The sequence below is a fragment of the Nyctereutes procyonoides genome, unplaced genomic scaffold (assembly GCF_905146905.1).
Source record: "Nyctereutes procyonoides isolate TBG_1078 unplaced genomic scaffold, NYPRO_anot_genome, whole genome shotgun sequence".
NCBI classification, from domain to species: Eukaryota; Metazoa; Chordata; class Mammalia; order Carnivora; family Canidae; genus Nyctereutes; species Nyctereutes procyonoides.
Genome location: NW_026575139.1, coordinates 38,117,518 through 38,131,509, shown reverse-complemented (window position 1 = coordinate 38,131,509; position 13,992 = coordinate 38,117,518). Strand labels below are relative to the sequence as shown.

Here is a 13,992-nt window from a genome sequence, read left to right as displayed (position 1 = left end):
TTGAGAGCAGGGATGGGGTCTTGTTTTCTGTCCTACCATCGCTCCTGGGCACCCATATGCACACCGAGGACTATTAAATGGGCTGTACTCATTGCTCCAAAGGGAGGCTGTCACAGTGGAACTTGGTGACTTCTTATACCCAGATCTTTGCTACTGAAATAGTCGAGATAGGACTGTTGTTCCCACATGACCGAAAGGACACACTCTTACGCCTTATCTCTGCTTTTATATAGTGAAATGGGATCCTTTGATATTTCATTTCTTTCATTTTTGTACTACCATTGTAGTTCTATAATTTTAAATGTGGAAAAAAGAGATAAGGCTGTCTTTTTCTACCTGCCATTGGGGAAAAGATTGACCTCAGCTGGAGGTAGCATGGAGCATAGAATCTGATTAATAGTAGATACCCCTTACATATTTTTTGAAGAAGTAGTCTAATTACATATGTCAACCTATAGTTGTGGGGTTTTTTTTACACCACTTTTTTAAAAAAAATTTTTTGAGAGGGGCACCACCCTAGGCAGTGATACCGAAATCTTTTAAACATGTGGCATGATAGCAAAATGTAACCACAGTGTCAACATTCTGTCATATTCTATTCATCTTTCTTTATGCAAAAAAAAAAAAAATAGTTACAGTGGTTCTCATGGACACAGTTTCAAGGATCTAATGTTTCCCATAATATAAGTTAGATACTAAGATGTTTTGCCTAGAGATGGTATCAGCTTCTCATAGAATTTAGAAATTACATTCTTACCCATTATTTTCCTTTGTGTTTGTCTGCCCCCACAGAGAAAACTAAAGGAAGGAGATTTTTTTACTATTAGTGGAATATGGTTTAGAGCATCACTTGATAATATCTGGAAATTCACTTAATGCAAACTGTTTTGTCTTCCCACACATTTCAAATGAATACTAACAGGAAAATACCTCTGTAGAAGCAGAAGAGTTATTTTTAGATTGTGCTCCTATATTTGGGCTTCTTTACTCAGATTTTTTTCTCCCTAGGGCCAGGGTCATATTTATGTGTACTGTGCTTGATGGTTTTTCCTTACTATTGTCTTTACTCAAGAACCACCTGGAGGCCAGCAAACTCCGTACACGTCATTTTGTAATCAGAATAAATCCCATTTTCCTTGCCTGCTTTTTCCCTCGCCCTTCCCCTAAGTGTTGTAGATCAAAAGGTTACTTTGTTTCAGACTTACCTCTGATTTTAAGCAATTTATTTCTCCTCATTACTAATGTCAGTCTATTGGTGGAATGAATACTCTGTTTTTCTCCTCTGAATCCTAAAACACCTTAATTTTTTTATTGTTTTTTTTTAAAGTTATATTACATTTAGAAAATGTTAGAGAAGTCATCTAATAAGATTTTTTAAAATTAAGATTATATTATGAATATCATATCTGTGATGAGCAGTAAGTATTGAAACTAAGAAGCACTTATTGGACTGATTTGAAAAATTCCTCACAGGATGTTTCTTTAATGTATGCCATTTTGCCCAACCTGACCTGTCAGCAGTGGTTACTGATTTAGCATGCTAACTAATGACACTCTTGGTGTTCACTGAGCAGAGGGTGCTTTTTGTAGTTTGTTTTCCGTTACATTTGGAGGAAATTTTCCTGATACCAATGTATCATTTAGCTTTTGATTTTTGATGAGTTTTGGATCTGATTTTTGTGAGTTTGATTTTTCGAAATTCACTTTACATAGCTCTTAAAGGAAATTAAAACCAAGAATAAAAAGCATACAAATAAGATTAAAAGGAAGACCCACATTTGCTTATGACTTACCCTGGCTTTTTATATATTCATTCTGCTCTCAGTTTGAAGTAAATAGAAAGATTTCACTTTTTTACTTTGTAACAGGTGTCAACAGTATAGTGATAGGTTCTAGAAACTTGGTAAGAGTAAGTAAGTTTGTGTAAAACCTGCTAGATTAAACTTCTTGGTTGAAATTCAAAGGAAGGAGGTTTAACTGCACCTTTTCGGTCAGCTTCTGTTTTTAGAAAATTCTCAGAGACCCTTCAGCAAAGCCATGTCTCTGGATGGTGGTTTTCATCATGGTGGCCATTTATTTTCCTTCCTATAAATAGTTCACTAAGTTTCTCCCCCACCCATTTTAATAGAATGTGTGAGATAATGGAACAGCAATGGGGTAAATTTAGTGCTATCAGTTTACTGGTATAATAAACCTTAGTGGATTTAGAACTTTAAGTCCGATCATTAATTCTCTTTCCTTTGCAAATGGAATTTCAGCTGAGATGTAGATGAGGCAAACCACATGACAAATCCATTATTTCTCTGTGGAAGAGCAGGTATCTGGGTGGGCCTCTTTCCACTTCCTTGCAAATAGGTCCCCAATGGGGCCATAGTGGAACTAGACTTAGGTAACCTTTTTCAGCTGGAAGTCTGACGGGGTAGTTTGGTGACTAGTGTAACTGGAAGCAAACATTGCAGCTCAGCAAGCAGGGTGGTGGTGACATGGAGACTGAGAGGACTTTTTTCTTTTCTTTTTCTTTTCTTTTTTTTTTTTTTTAATTTTTATTTACTTGAGAGAGAGAGACCGAGAGATAGCAAGAGCATGAGCAGGGGCAGAGGGAGAAGCAGACTCCTTGAGGAGCAGGAAGCTAGACTTGGGACTCATATGACCTGAGCTGAAGGCAGATGCTTAACTGACTAAGCCACCCAGGTGCCCGGGACTTTTTTTTTCAAATACCCAGGGAGGTAGTAGTGTTCCACGGGGTAACATGGAGCCTCCTCCTGGGCATGGATTTCTTTCTATCCAGGCAAATATACACTTAAAAAACAAAATAAATATTAAATTGACCAGAGAACTTCCGAGTCATATGAATTTAAGAAGTATTATTCTATGGCATGTGGGACTTCTTCCATCATCCTGTTGACAGAATTAAAAGTTTTCTCTCTTGAACAGCTGTATGCTTGCTGTCAGCATGTCTTTTGCTGCATATAATGATGTAGAGGTTAAGACAGATCAAATTCAAATGTTTCTAGCAGGTAGGTAATGTAACTGAGCATGGGAAGGAAAGCAGTCATTCATTTTGCTTATTAAAGTGCAAGAATATTCATTTCCATTTTTCTCCTATTTTTCTTTGGACATGTGGCTCACTGTCTTCTATTTCCCACTTTTGTTGGAAATGCAAGCCCGGGAATTATTTTACCTTCCTCCTAATTCTTCCATGAGAGAGAGAGAGAAAAAAAAAAAACAAAAACAATAATGATGAAAAAATGGCAGCTGACTCCTAGCCTTGGTGTTGGAGAAAGAGTAGGCAGTACTGGAACCATGGCAAATTGTGTATCAGATTGTCATTGCTTGGGAATGAAAGTTCTGTGTTAATAGGATGTCTAACTATTTGGCAATTAATAAAACTACATTTTAAAACATTATTTTTTTAAGGAGACTGTTTGGTCTAGTGGTTAAGAGTTTGGCTCTGGAACCAGACAGCCAGAGTTCAAATCTCAGTTGCACCATTTATCAGCTATGTGACCTTGGGTAATATATTTAATCTTTGAATCTCAGAGCCTCGCTATAAAACAGTGCCAGTAATAAAAACCACACCATAGGACTTGATGAGATAGTCCATTAGAAGAACTCAGTGTCTGGCAAATAGTATGTGCTTAACAAACATTAGCTGCTACCATAGTATTAGCCAACACTGAGTAGGTCTAAGAAAGCATGTTGGTGGACGACCAGTATGCATCTTCTGTGCATATAGACTTTGGAGCTGGCCAGCTTTTGATCTAGGTGTTGCCATTTACTATCTGAATATTTTTGGGCAAATTATATAACTCCTTTGGGCATTTGTTTCTAATCAATTGTAAGTATGGCAAAATAGGACCCTCTTCTGGGTTTAATGAAGATTCAGTGAGGTAAAGCATGTGAAGTAATTGGTGCATTTGACAAGTATCATTTATTGAGCACCTAGTATAGTGTCCACCATCCTGAAGGTTACTACTATTTTATGCCTGCTTTACAGGGGAGGAAACTTACTCTCTTGGGATGTTGTGTGCTACCTTTTCTCTGGCTTTGCTGTGCTTGAAGTTTCATCCTTCAGTATATTTTTCAATACTGCTCTTCTGTAGTAGTTCAAGTGTGCTTCTAAACATCCATATCATACCTGTCATCACACAGTGTTTGCTGATGAGCGGGCCTTGTTCTGCAGATCTGTGCCTTGTCATGTCTTAGTGGAGGCTAGTTGGTTGTCATACCTCCAGAACATCTCATAACCACTCATTCTTCCTGCATTTAGTTGTTCACTGAGAGTCATGGTTTTATCAGAGCACCTCTGTCTTGGCCTTTCTTCTGAATGCCCTTGACTTCTTTTATTCTTTGATCTAAAAATGGAAAGTTGTCTTTTCAGATTCATAAATCCCCCCCAAAAAATTGAGGAAGAAAGGGCATTAACAGAGGAGATTGCTTTGGTGGTTATTCGGCAACATGTTGAAATCTCTGCAGTGAAATAGTCCTCCATTTACTTTGGAGATGGCAAACCAAGCCGTATCTTTCCAGGCTTTCAAGGAATATTACATTTTGTGTAAATTAGCCAACTGCTTTGAAAGGTTTCTGATGGGACATGCACACAGATGGTACTCAGAGGTGGTGAGGAGACAGACCTCATTTCATTGAATGAATAGCCTAGGAGACTTAGGAAAATAGGCTTAATTATGCTTAATAACGGGAAATTCTCTTTCTTAAAAAAAATCCCATTTGAAATGGTCACTTTATGTCTTTCCAATGAGAAGAGCAGTCAGTCTTTTTTGGGAGGCAGGGTATGCAGGGAGAGGGGGGTAATTACTTCCTTAGCAGAAACTGTAACAAAGTGTTCATTCTTGATCTATTAGGCATTTGAGCTTCAGGTAATTTTCAGCAGATCAAAAGGAAGAAGTTGTGGCAAAAAGAAGTTGCCAAAGCAATTCTTATGCTATGATTAGTTGTTTTTTGTTTTTTTGTTTTTTGTTTTAAATCTAATAGTGTTTTTTGATAGCTAAGGAGCTGAAGACAGACATTTACTAGAATCATGATTTTGCTTATTATTCATCACACATGGTCTGGCCCTTATTACCTCTTGGCCTTATTACCTTATGCTGCTTTCTCTTGTCCAGTGCTTCAGGTACATTAGTTGCCTCTTTGTTTCTTGAGCAGGCCTAGCATTTCTTTCCCTTGAGCCTTTGCTATTCCCTCTGCCTGAAACGATCTTTAGATTTTTGTATGTCTGGCATCTCATCATTCTAATGTCAATTCCAGTGGCATCTCCTGAGCTGTCATCCTCATGACTTTGCATCTCCTGAAGAATTACCACGCCTTCAGAATCCTTGACTACTCTCTCCAAATATCCTATTTTATATATGTGGAATTAAAATAGTCATGTTTGTCTGTCTCCCCTCACTAGGATATGACCTTCTTGAAGACAGGGGCCTCATTTTTCCAGTACATTAATGGGTCTCTAGATCCTAGAACAGTTTCCAAAGATTAATTGATATATGCTTATTAAATGAATGAATGTATTTTTAATATAAGTAAAAATGTTTTTGAAAAAAACCCCAACTCTTATTTTGTGTACTTACTATGCCAGAGGTCAGCAGACTTTTCTATGAAGTGCTACACAGTAAATGTTTTAGGTTTGGGCGGCCAAAATATCTCTGTGGCAGCTATTTAGAAAGCAGGTATAGGCAGTCTGTAAACTTAGGTTTGGTTATGATCCAGTAAAACTTTACTTATAAAAACTATTGGTGTGGGGTGGGGTGCTGTATTTGGGTTTTAGGCTGTAGTTTGCCCACCTTTTATGTGGAGTCCATCCATTTTAACCTATACATTCTGGAATATGTGTGAAAGAGTGAGGTTTAAAGAGTAGCTGTCTTAATTGGAGAGTCTGTACATTCATTTGGTTTACAACTAGGAGAATATGAACATCTGTTCTTGGGGATCCCTGGGTGGCTCAGTGGTTTGGCACCTGCCTTCGGCCCAGGGCGTGATCCTGGAGTCCCAGGATCGAGTCCCACATTGGGTTCCCTGCATGGAGCCTGCTTCTCCCTCTGCCTGTGTCTCTGCCTCTCTTTCTGTGTATCTCTCATGAATAAAAAACAAAAACAAAAAAGCACATCTGTTCTTGTTCTTCTAGAAGAGAACATATAGTAAAACTTATTGTAGCATGACAACAACATTCCAAAAGAGATATCCCACAGAGGGTGAAATACATATTTAACAGTGTTGTAACAGAAAAAATGTACTGACCTAGCGTTGCAGTGGAAATACCAGGAGAATTACTTAAGAGAATTGAAAATTAAAAATGTTTATTTTGACCACTCCTGGTCACCCTAGGCTAATAGATGGTTAAGTTTAGCCCTACTGCAGCAAATTTAGGAAATGGAATGATCTGAAATTGTGGAGCACTTTATGTACTTTTCTTCTGAAAGAAGAATAAGTCAAGGATAACTGTATGCCATTGGGCATACTTGTGAAAACTTGAATTTATAAAATGTTTTTGTATGAGGATCAATACAGGCTGTTGTCTCTAGTAAGACACTACCCCCACATGCCTGAACTTTCTAATACCTAAGGAAACTCTTGGTCCTGGATCTTTTCCCCTTCTTCCCACCCTACTGCCCAGAGCAGCAACCAGCTGGTTGACAAGAAGTCATTCTGAACTAACTCTTTATGTTATTTGAAGGATTACAGATTCACAGATGAGAGCTGCATAGTTTGCTTCTGGAACTGGGTTTCTACTTTTCTTTTGTGACTGAGTTAAAGAAAATGCAGTGAATGTTGACTTATTCTACTAACAGAATCTTGATAGAAATCCAAATAGTGCTTAAAACAGCATGTTAATAATAACTGGAAAACATTTGTATAAGATTTTTGTTGTAGTTTTTTACTTACCAATCAATTGTTTTAAATTGTGGTAAAAAAAAAAAAACAAACGTGGGTTTTTGAGGTTAATTTGCTAGGTCAGACTTAAGTTATTAAGTCCATCCGTTATTAAGAATCCGTTATTAAGAATTCGTTTAAAATCACTCCTTAGTCTTATTTAAATTTTTGTGTCTTCAAATTAGTGTATAAGCTTGAGGAAGTCATTTAATTTCCCATAGCTTGGGTATCTATAAAATGAAGATGATCGCTCAAGTCTCTTATACTTTGTAATGATTTTTAGTTGAGCAAATGTATGAGCTCCAGTTTTGCTGGAAATGGGAAAATTAGTGAAGCCCATGTATCCTTTTCATGGTATTAGTATGCTTTTAGGTGATATATTCGTAACTTGTTTCTCCTTCAGAACTATATGTTCTGGTAAGGATATTTTGTGAGGATATAATTGACAATCTTAAAGAGTAAGATATTTGTTCTTTACATTGCAGTCTTTCCATCAATGGGTCCAAAGGCTATTTAGAGAGATAGAGCGTAGGCACCAGTGATTTATTTTCTTAACATGATGGCTCAGGTCCTAGAAAGATGAGTGATGACTGTCTTGGATGTTTTTCATCAGGTTGGTTTGTTTGTTGAGTTGTCTTTATGACCTCATGAATAAGAGGAAACTCAAGGGAGTCCAAAAGCACCATTCTCCTCAGCTAGATGGTTGTCATAGACCCACATGGAACCTGAAGTTTCTCAGGATGTGTCTTTACAGGGAGCAGGCAACTGGCTTTTGTAGTCTTTTCCTTAGACTCCACTAAGATATAACACTTTTCTAAAGGCCTATTCATATTCCATCTTTTTCAAAAAATTTCTGAGGTCATCCTAATTAGAAGTGCCCTTTATGTCCTCTGAGTACTTAATACCTCTTTTGTGCATTTGTATCTATTGCTCTGTATTTTGCTGTGTTCATGAGTTTCTTCTCTGTTAGATTTTAAGTTCCTTAATGACTGGAACTAAGTGTGATTTCTCTAGTTTCTCACTTGGTAGAGATAGTTTTGGAAATAGTTTCTCTTTCCTCTGTGTTCTCATAGTACATCTACAAGTCAGCCTCTCTTATCTGTTTGATTTCTGAAAGGCACAGAGTATGGCTTGTTCAATTTTATATTCCTTAATCCTTCATATACAACCCCTGACAAATAGCCGCTTAATTAATGTTTAGATGAATGGAAGAGTCGCTAAAGCTGTAGTTGACCCAATATAACACTGGATTATACATTTGTATGATTTTTGCCACTATAGACACCTCCTGGAAGTACAATGTATTACCCTCTAAAATATTACATGTATTGATGACACATAATAATAAACTATTTGAAATCTAATTTTAATGTTTCTTTCATCAGAGGCTTTCAACAGAAGAGCCCAAGGCTACTCTTTGTTAGATAAATCTAGGATAGTCAGGCTGGCAGTTCAGAATATTGGAAGAAGAATGGGCTAAATTCAAGTCCCTACTCTGCTGCTTAGGAGTGCTTTGACCTTGTGGAGGTCACTTTAGTGCTCAATAGTAGTTTATCTTGTGTAAAGTAGAGGTGAAAACAGTATCTGGTTGTGTGTGCTTCTCTTCCTCTGAAGGTTGTTGGGAAAATCAAATGGCACCATGCATACACAAGTACTTAGAAAACTAAATTACTAGGGAATATACTATTACATGTTATGAAATAGGGTGACACCCTATGGTTTTAACATTTACATTTTTCTTGTGGTTATATAAAATAAATAATCCAATTTATAATTAGGATAGTTGTCTATTACTCAAATAGGGGCCTCAGTTCCACTGGTTACACCCAAGTCCTGCAAAAAAGGATAGTAATGCCCAGTTAAATATACATAATTTCTTTATTGCTATGCAATCTCCCTTCTTTCTTGCCTCCCCCAACTTTTAACACCTTTACCTGTGATACGTTCTTTTGTAAGGCCTAATGGTAGAATTTTTAGGTTCTTGATACTTTCCTTAAATTGTGCCTTGTTTGTGCCCCCCTCCTCCCCCAACCCTTGTTAGATTCCTTTCCTTGCCACACAGTCTGTCTCTCACAAACTCAACTGCTGGGGACAAAGTTAGAGATGAATGACTAAAATTTTGGATTGTGGCCTGTCTTTGAAAAAGCGAGGTGGAGTGGTTATTTCTGAATACTTCCTGCTTAGGCGTGCCGATGACGTTTACATTCTGTATTCTAACTTTGTCTTTTTACCACCATACACACTAAAACTTATTATTTCCAAGCCTCAAAGAATAAGCTCCATAGGCTTATTTAAAATTCCTGGAAAGTTAGTCTGGCAAAATTTGTTTCCAAAAATAGGAATCATTTGAGAAAAGAGGTGTTACATTATTCATATTGATTTGTGAGCAGCAAAGTCTTTAGAGCCTCCTCTGAAATGAGACATTTATGTTTGGAATTATAGCTTGATTGTCAGCTTGATTATTAGGTTGATTCTTAGAAAATAATGCTGGAGCTTGAAAGACACGGGTTTGTGGTTCCAGGGGGTAGTTAGTTGGTAGGAAGAGAATGGGCTTTGGAATGAGACAGGCAGGGTTTAAACCCTTGCGGACACCTCCTAGTTCTATGGATTTTCTTGGTAGCTTTCTTTATTGTAAAATTTGACATCTGCTTCCTAGCATGATAATAAAAATTAGCTAAAATGATGCATATTGATGTTCCACGTGGTCTCTGATACTTGAGAGACACTCAAGTAATAGTTTCCATCTCATTTAGTCAAATGGAGCATGAATCAGGGTTTTTTGTTTATTTATTTGTTTGTTTTGCATTGTTGAGGGACAAAACCCACTTAAATTGGCCTAAAGGAAGAAAAATTCATTGAAATATGCTTTGGGAAGTTGCAGGGATATCTGACTTGAGGCTTAGTTGGATCTGGTAGTTAAACAATGTCATTAAAACCTCATCTCCCCATTCCTCTTGTCCCATTTCTCAGTTCTGCTTTTGTCTATGCTGGCTTCATTTTTGGGCAGTTTCCAACGCATGGTGGAAAAGGCAACTGTTGTAAATTCCAGGTATTTATGATCCTTGTATCTCATGATTCCAAGAAAAAGAAAGCAACCCTCTCATCTACAGCATCGATGCACATAAAAGCCTCTGGTTTTCTTTACTTTGGGTGCCCATCTCTCGATCAGTCACTGCCCAGGGGACAGAGTGCCTTGATTGGCCAAGCCATTGCCATGTGCCCACCTCTATTGATAGAGAGGTTGACCACCTTTCTAGAATCACATGGAGGAGGAGTGAGGTAGTTCCCATAGGTATGTGAGTAGACAAATTGGTAAGAAATGTGTCCATTAGAGATAGCAGTCACAGGTCCCAAGACAGATAATAGCATACTCTCACATTTTACTTTGTGTGTGTGCACATGCTTGTGCCAGTATGGTTTAAGGACTCCTTTGGTGCATTTTGGTTGTGTGTTACTTTAAAGTTTTTGGGCTGAGGCCCATGGTAACTACAGGGAATCTGGGAATTGCCTGAAATGATACACAGCATTTTATATGTATGTACAGAAAAATATTTTCCCCCAAGTTCATGTTGTGTGACATGTTCTCTCCAATAAAGTTAATAGAGGCTCTTTATAAGATTCTGCAAAATCTTTGGCTCATCTTCTTCAACATGTTGGGAAAACTTTAGAAAAGTTGCTTTCACAATTATTTCTGGAAAATTAGCTATAGATTCATTCTCTTAGGGTTCTACCACTTCCTATTTCCTCCAGTGGAAACTCTATCTTGAATGGTGTTTATCAAAAAAGAAGATACTAGTTTTTGAGACTTTGCTAAAATTAACTATTTTGTAAGATTTGAACCAGTTAATTTTGTGGAAGCTTTTGTGTTTATAATTGATAGATTATCAATTGTGGTTCATACTGGTATAAACAACCAGTCAAAGAAGCTAGCTGTTTACAAAGTTCTTTTTTCTTAGGCATAAAGAACTTCAATAGTGTACTACCATTTTTTCTCCTTAATTGTAGAATTGTAGACAGGAGAGAGAATTCTGTTTGATTGGAGCCAGTTCAAACATTGTAACCAAAAGGAAGAGCCTCCCAGCTTACTCTAATTATATTAGCTTCTCAAAATCAAAACGATGGTTTACCAGCGATAGGTGGAAACAAGAGGGCTATTGCACTCCGTCCCATTTTTAGAGAGAGAAATCAGGTGACCTTGGTTCTTGTTTTGGGAATTATGTACAGACTTTTATAGTGATCCTGGATCTGGAGCTTATTTCTTATGGGTTTCTTAAATCACAGACTTCCCTTCCTCAAGATTAATTGTTTCCTATACAGGGATTTGGTGCTATGCGGATTAAATTGCTGAGATAAAGGCAGGATTGGTATGCTTCTAAAATGGGCCCTCTGGTTCACTTCATCAGATGTTAGAACTGGAAGGGATCTTTGAAGATTCTTACTTAACCTCTGTCAGGATAAACTGAGTCTCCAACAGGCTAAGTAATTAGGGTCCCAGGGCTACTTGAGGAACAGAGCTGGAATTAAGGTCTAGGGATCCCTTCACACTAGTAATTTTTTCCAGCTATCCCATATTTTTCTCAGGCAAAATTTTGACAAATTATCCTCAAAGCATTGTCTTCCTTATGGGGGAACTCAAAATGTGGACTCTGAGGACAAGGACCAAATTGGTCTTTTTCATCATCATATGCCCTATAGCTTCATTAATTAGCAGCCCCAATAATGATAGTAGTTGTAATGGAAGAAATAGGAATAATAATCATGTCTATAAGAACTTACTCTGGCAAGGCATTATTCTTTATACTTTACATATATTTACTTATTTAATCTAAACAACAACCACATGTGCAGAGTACTATTATTACTTTCATTTTATGGATAAGGAAACTGAGTTCCAGACATAGAGGGCCTAGAAATATGCATACAAGGCACTTGGTAAGAATTTGCTCAGTCCTTAGAATTTACAAAGCACCTTACTAGTCACTATGTAGTGTAGTGACATTTCAAGGCAGGGCATTACTTGGAGGAAATAGTGGCCCAGAGGGCTCTAAGAGACTGAAGTTAGAGGGATAGTTAGTGGTAGAGCTAAAACCTACTTTGATCTTTACCTTCTGACCTTCTTATGGTCTTCACTAGATTTCTACAGAAGCACATCCTGAAGGTCAGTGGCAGCATCTGGTTTTATATTTACTCACAGGTTGGCCATTTCCAGCATTTTTCATTGCTTTATATAGATCCAAATTTCTATCTGGTATCAATTTCTTTCTGCCTAAAGGACTCCCTTGAAAGAGTGGTGGCCTTGGTTCTGGCACACAGTCGAGTTATTTGTGATCAGTGAGACACTTTTGAGGCTGCTTTTAAGCCCTTTTTTTTTTTAAGCTTTTATTTATTTATTCATGAGAGACACAGAGGGGGGCAGAGACACAGGCAGAGGGAGAAGCAGGCTCCATGCAGGGAGCCCGACGTGGGACTCGATCCCGGGTCTCCAGGATCAGGCCCTGGGCTGAAGGCAGCACTAAACCACTGAGCCACCCGGGCTGCCCTTTTAAGCCCTTTCTAGAGCAGCCTGTGTCTAGGACCCTTTTGGGACACTTCCTGATGTTTTATGTAAACCAGCTCTTTCTACTCAGTTGGTGGGAATGCCAGTTATTCTCAGCCCTGTGCGAACCTTAGGTCCTTGTGCAGAGCAGTACTTGCCCACGATTTGAGAGGACCTCTTTATAGATTTCCAGAGTTGCTGCCTCATTCTCCCTGAACTTTTATCTCTGACTCCTCAGCTTAGCAAGGCCTCTGAGCTTGGCTTGGCTTGACTGGGGTTTCCTCTTCCTGCACTACTGCCTAGTAAGTTGGAGTGATAGTAGAGCTCATTTCACTTGTAATTTCCTTCCCTCAGGGATCATTGTCCTGCATTGCCTTTGTCTAGTAATTAGTATAGTTGTTTCATGTATTTTGTCTACTTTTCTGGTTATTTATAGGGGGAGGGCAATTTTTGTAGCAGTTAATCCTTCATGGATGGAAATGGAAGGCTGGTGTCTTGTTTGAGGTTCTAAACCTTAGCAGGGTACTATATGTCCCTTGTTTGTTTTTAAAGATTTATTTATTTATTTATGAGAGAGAGAGAGAGAGAGAGAGAGAGAGAGAGAGAGAGAGAGAGAGAGGGGCAGAGACACAGGAGGAGGGAGAAGCAGGTTTCATGCAGGGAGCCCAACGTGGGACTTGATCCCAGGACTCTAGGATCGCACCCTGGGCCAAAGGCAGGCGCCAAACCGCTAAGCCACCCAGGGATCCCCTGTCCCTTGTTTGTTAAGGGCCCTTTACTTCATTTTACTTCCTCTCCTAAGCTATATTCAAGGGAACATGGAAGTTACTGGCAAACTGAATTATTATTTGAAGCAAGTAGAATCTACTCTTCCCCATCAAAGATGAGGTAGAAATTGACTACTCCCCTTATTCACTGTCTGCTCACAGAGCCAGAGTCTGGAACCTTGAAATGGCTTAAGAAGCCATGGGCTCCTGTGCCTGTGAACTAGTTGTGCTAGGGCAAGATCCACATCTGTTTCGTTCATCTTTGTATCCCAAAACTAAACAGGAGAGTGGGCACACACAAGGTCCATGAATGAATGAATGAATAAAATGTGTAAATTATCACACAGAATTATGAACTTGAGATTTGTGTGTATATATGTGGGGAGGGGAGTGATTCTTGACTGCCTGTAAATTGTATCTATGAGGAAAAACCAGTTTGACACCTGCATGGGTATATGCATGCTTGTATATGTGTGTGCATGTGTGTGTGTATTTGTAGGTTGATTACAACCTACAGATCTCTGGGCATCTCTGTCCTGGTTGCTTTTCCAGTCTGAGCAAGTGCAGTTGTTAACTAGCTTGTTTTTCCACAAAGAAACTGGCTTTTACCTTTACGTGCCACTACCCAGTGAGGTGGTGCTGTTTATAAGAGGAGTTGTTACCACAGAGGAGCCAATAGCCAGGTTAGTGAGAACATTTGCCACAGCTGATGAATAGGAGGGAGACCTACCTAAGATGGATTGTCCTGGATGATTATTTTCGTGGAATGGAAAATGGTGTATGTAAGGTAAATGATGATTTGGG

The 13,992-nt window shown here is 38.5% G+C and overlaps 1 protein-coding gene across 4 annotated transcripts in view; it reads left to right on the top strand.

Moving 5' to 3' along the window:
• DAAM1 (dishevelled associated activator of morphogenesis 1) overlaps positions 1–13,992 on the top strand; it is a 167,351-nt gene that overhangs the window by 36,532 nt on the left and 116,827 nt on the right. The window contains exon 1 of one of the 4 annotated variants that reach the window (XM_055304526.1): positions 13,878–13,975. The exons of the other annotated variants lie outside the window; for them this stretch is intronic. The gene's annotated coding sequence lies outside the window, so the exon portion shown is untranslated. Of the gene's footprint in view, positions 1–13,877; positions 13,976–13,992 lie in introns of those variants that run through there. 4 annotated transcript variants of the gene reach the window in all.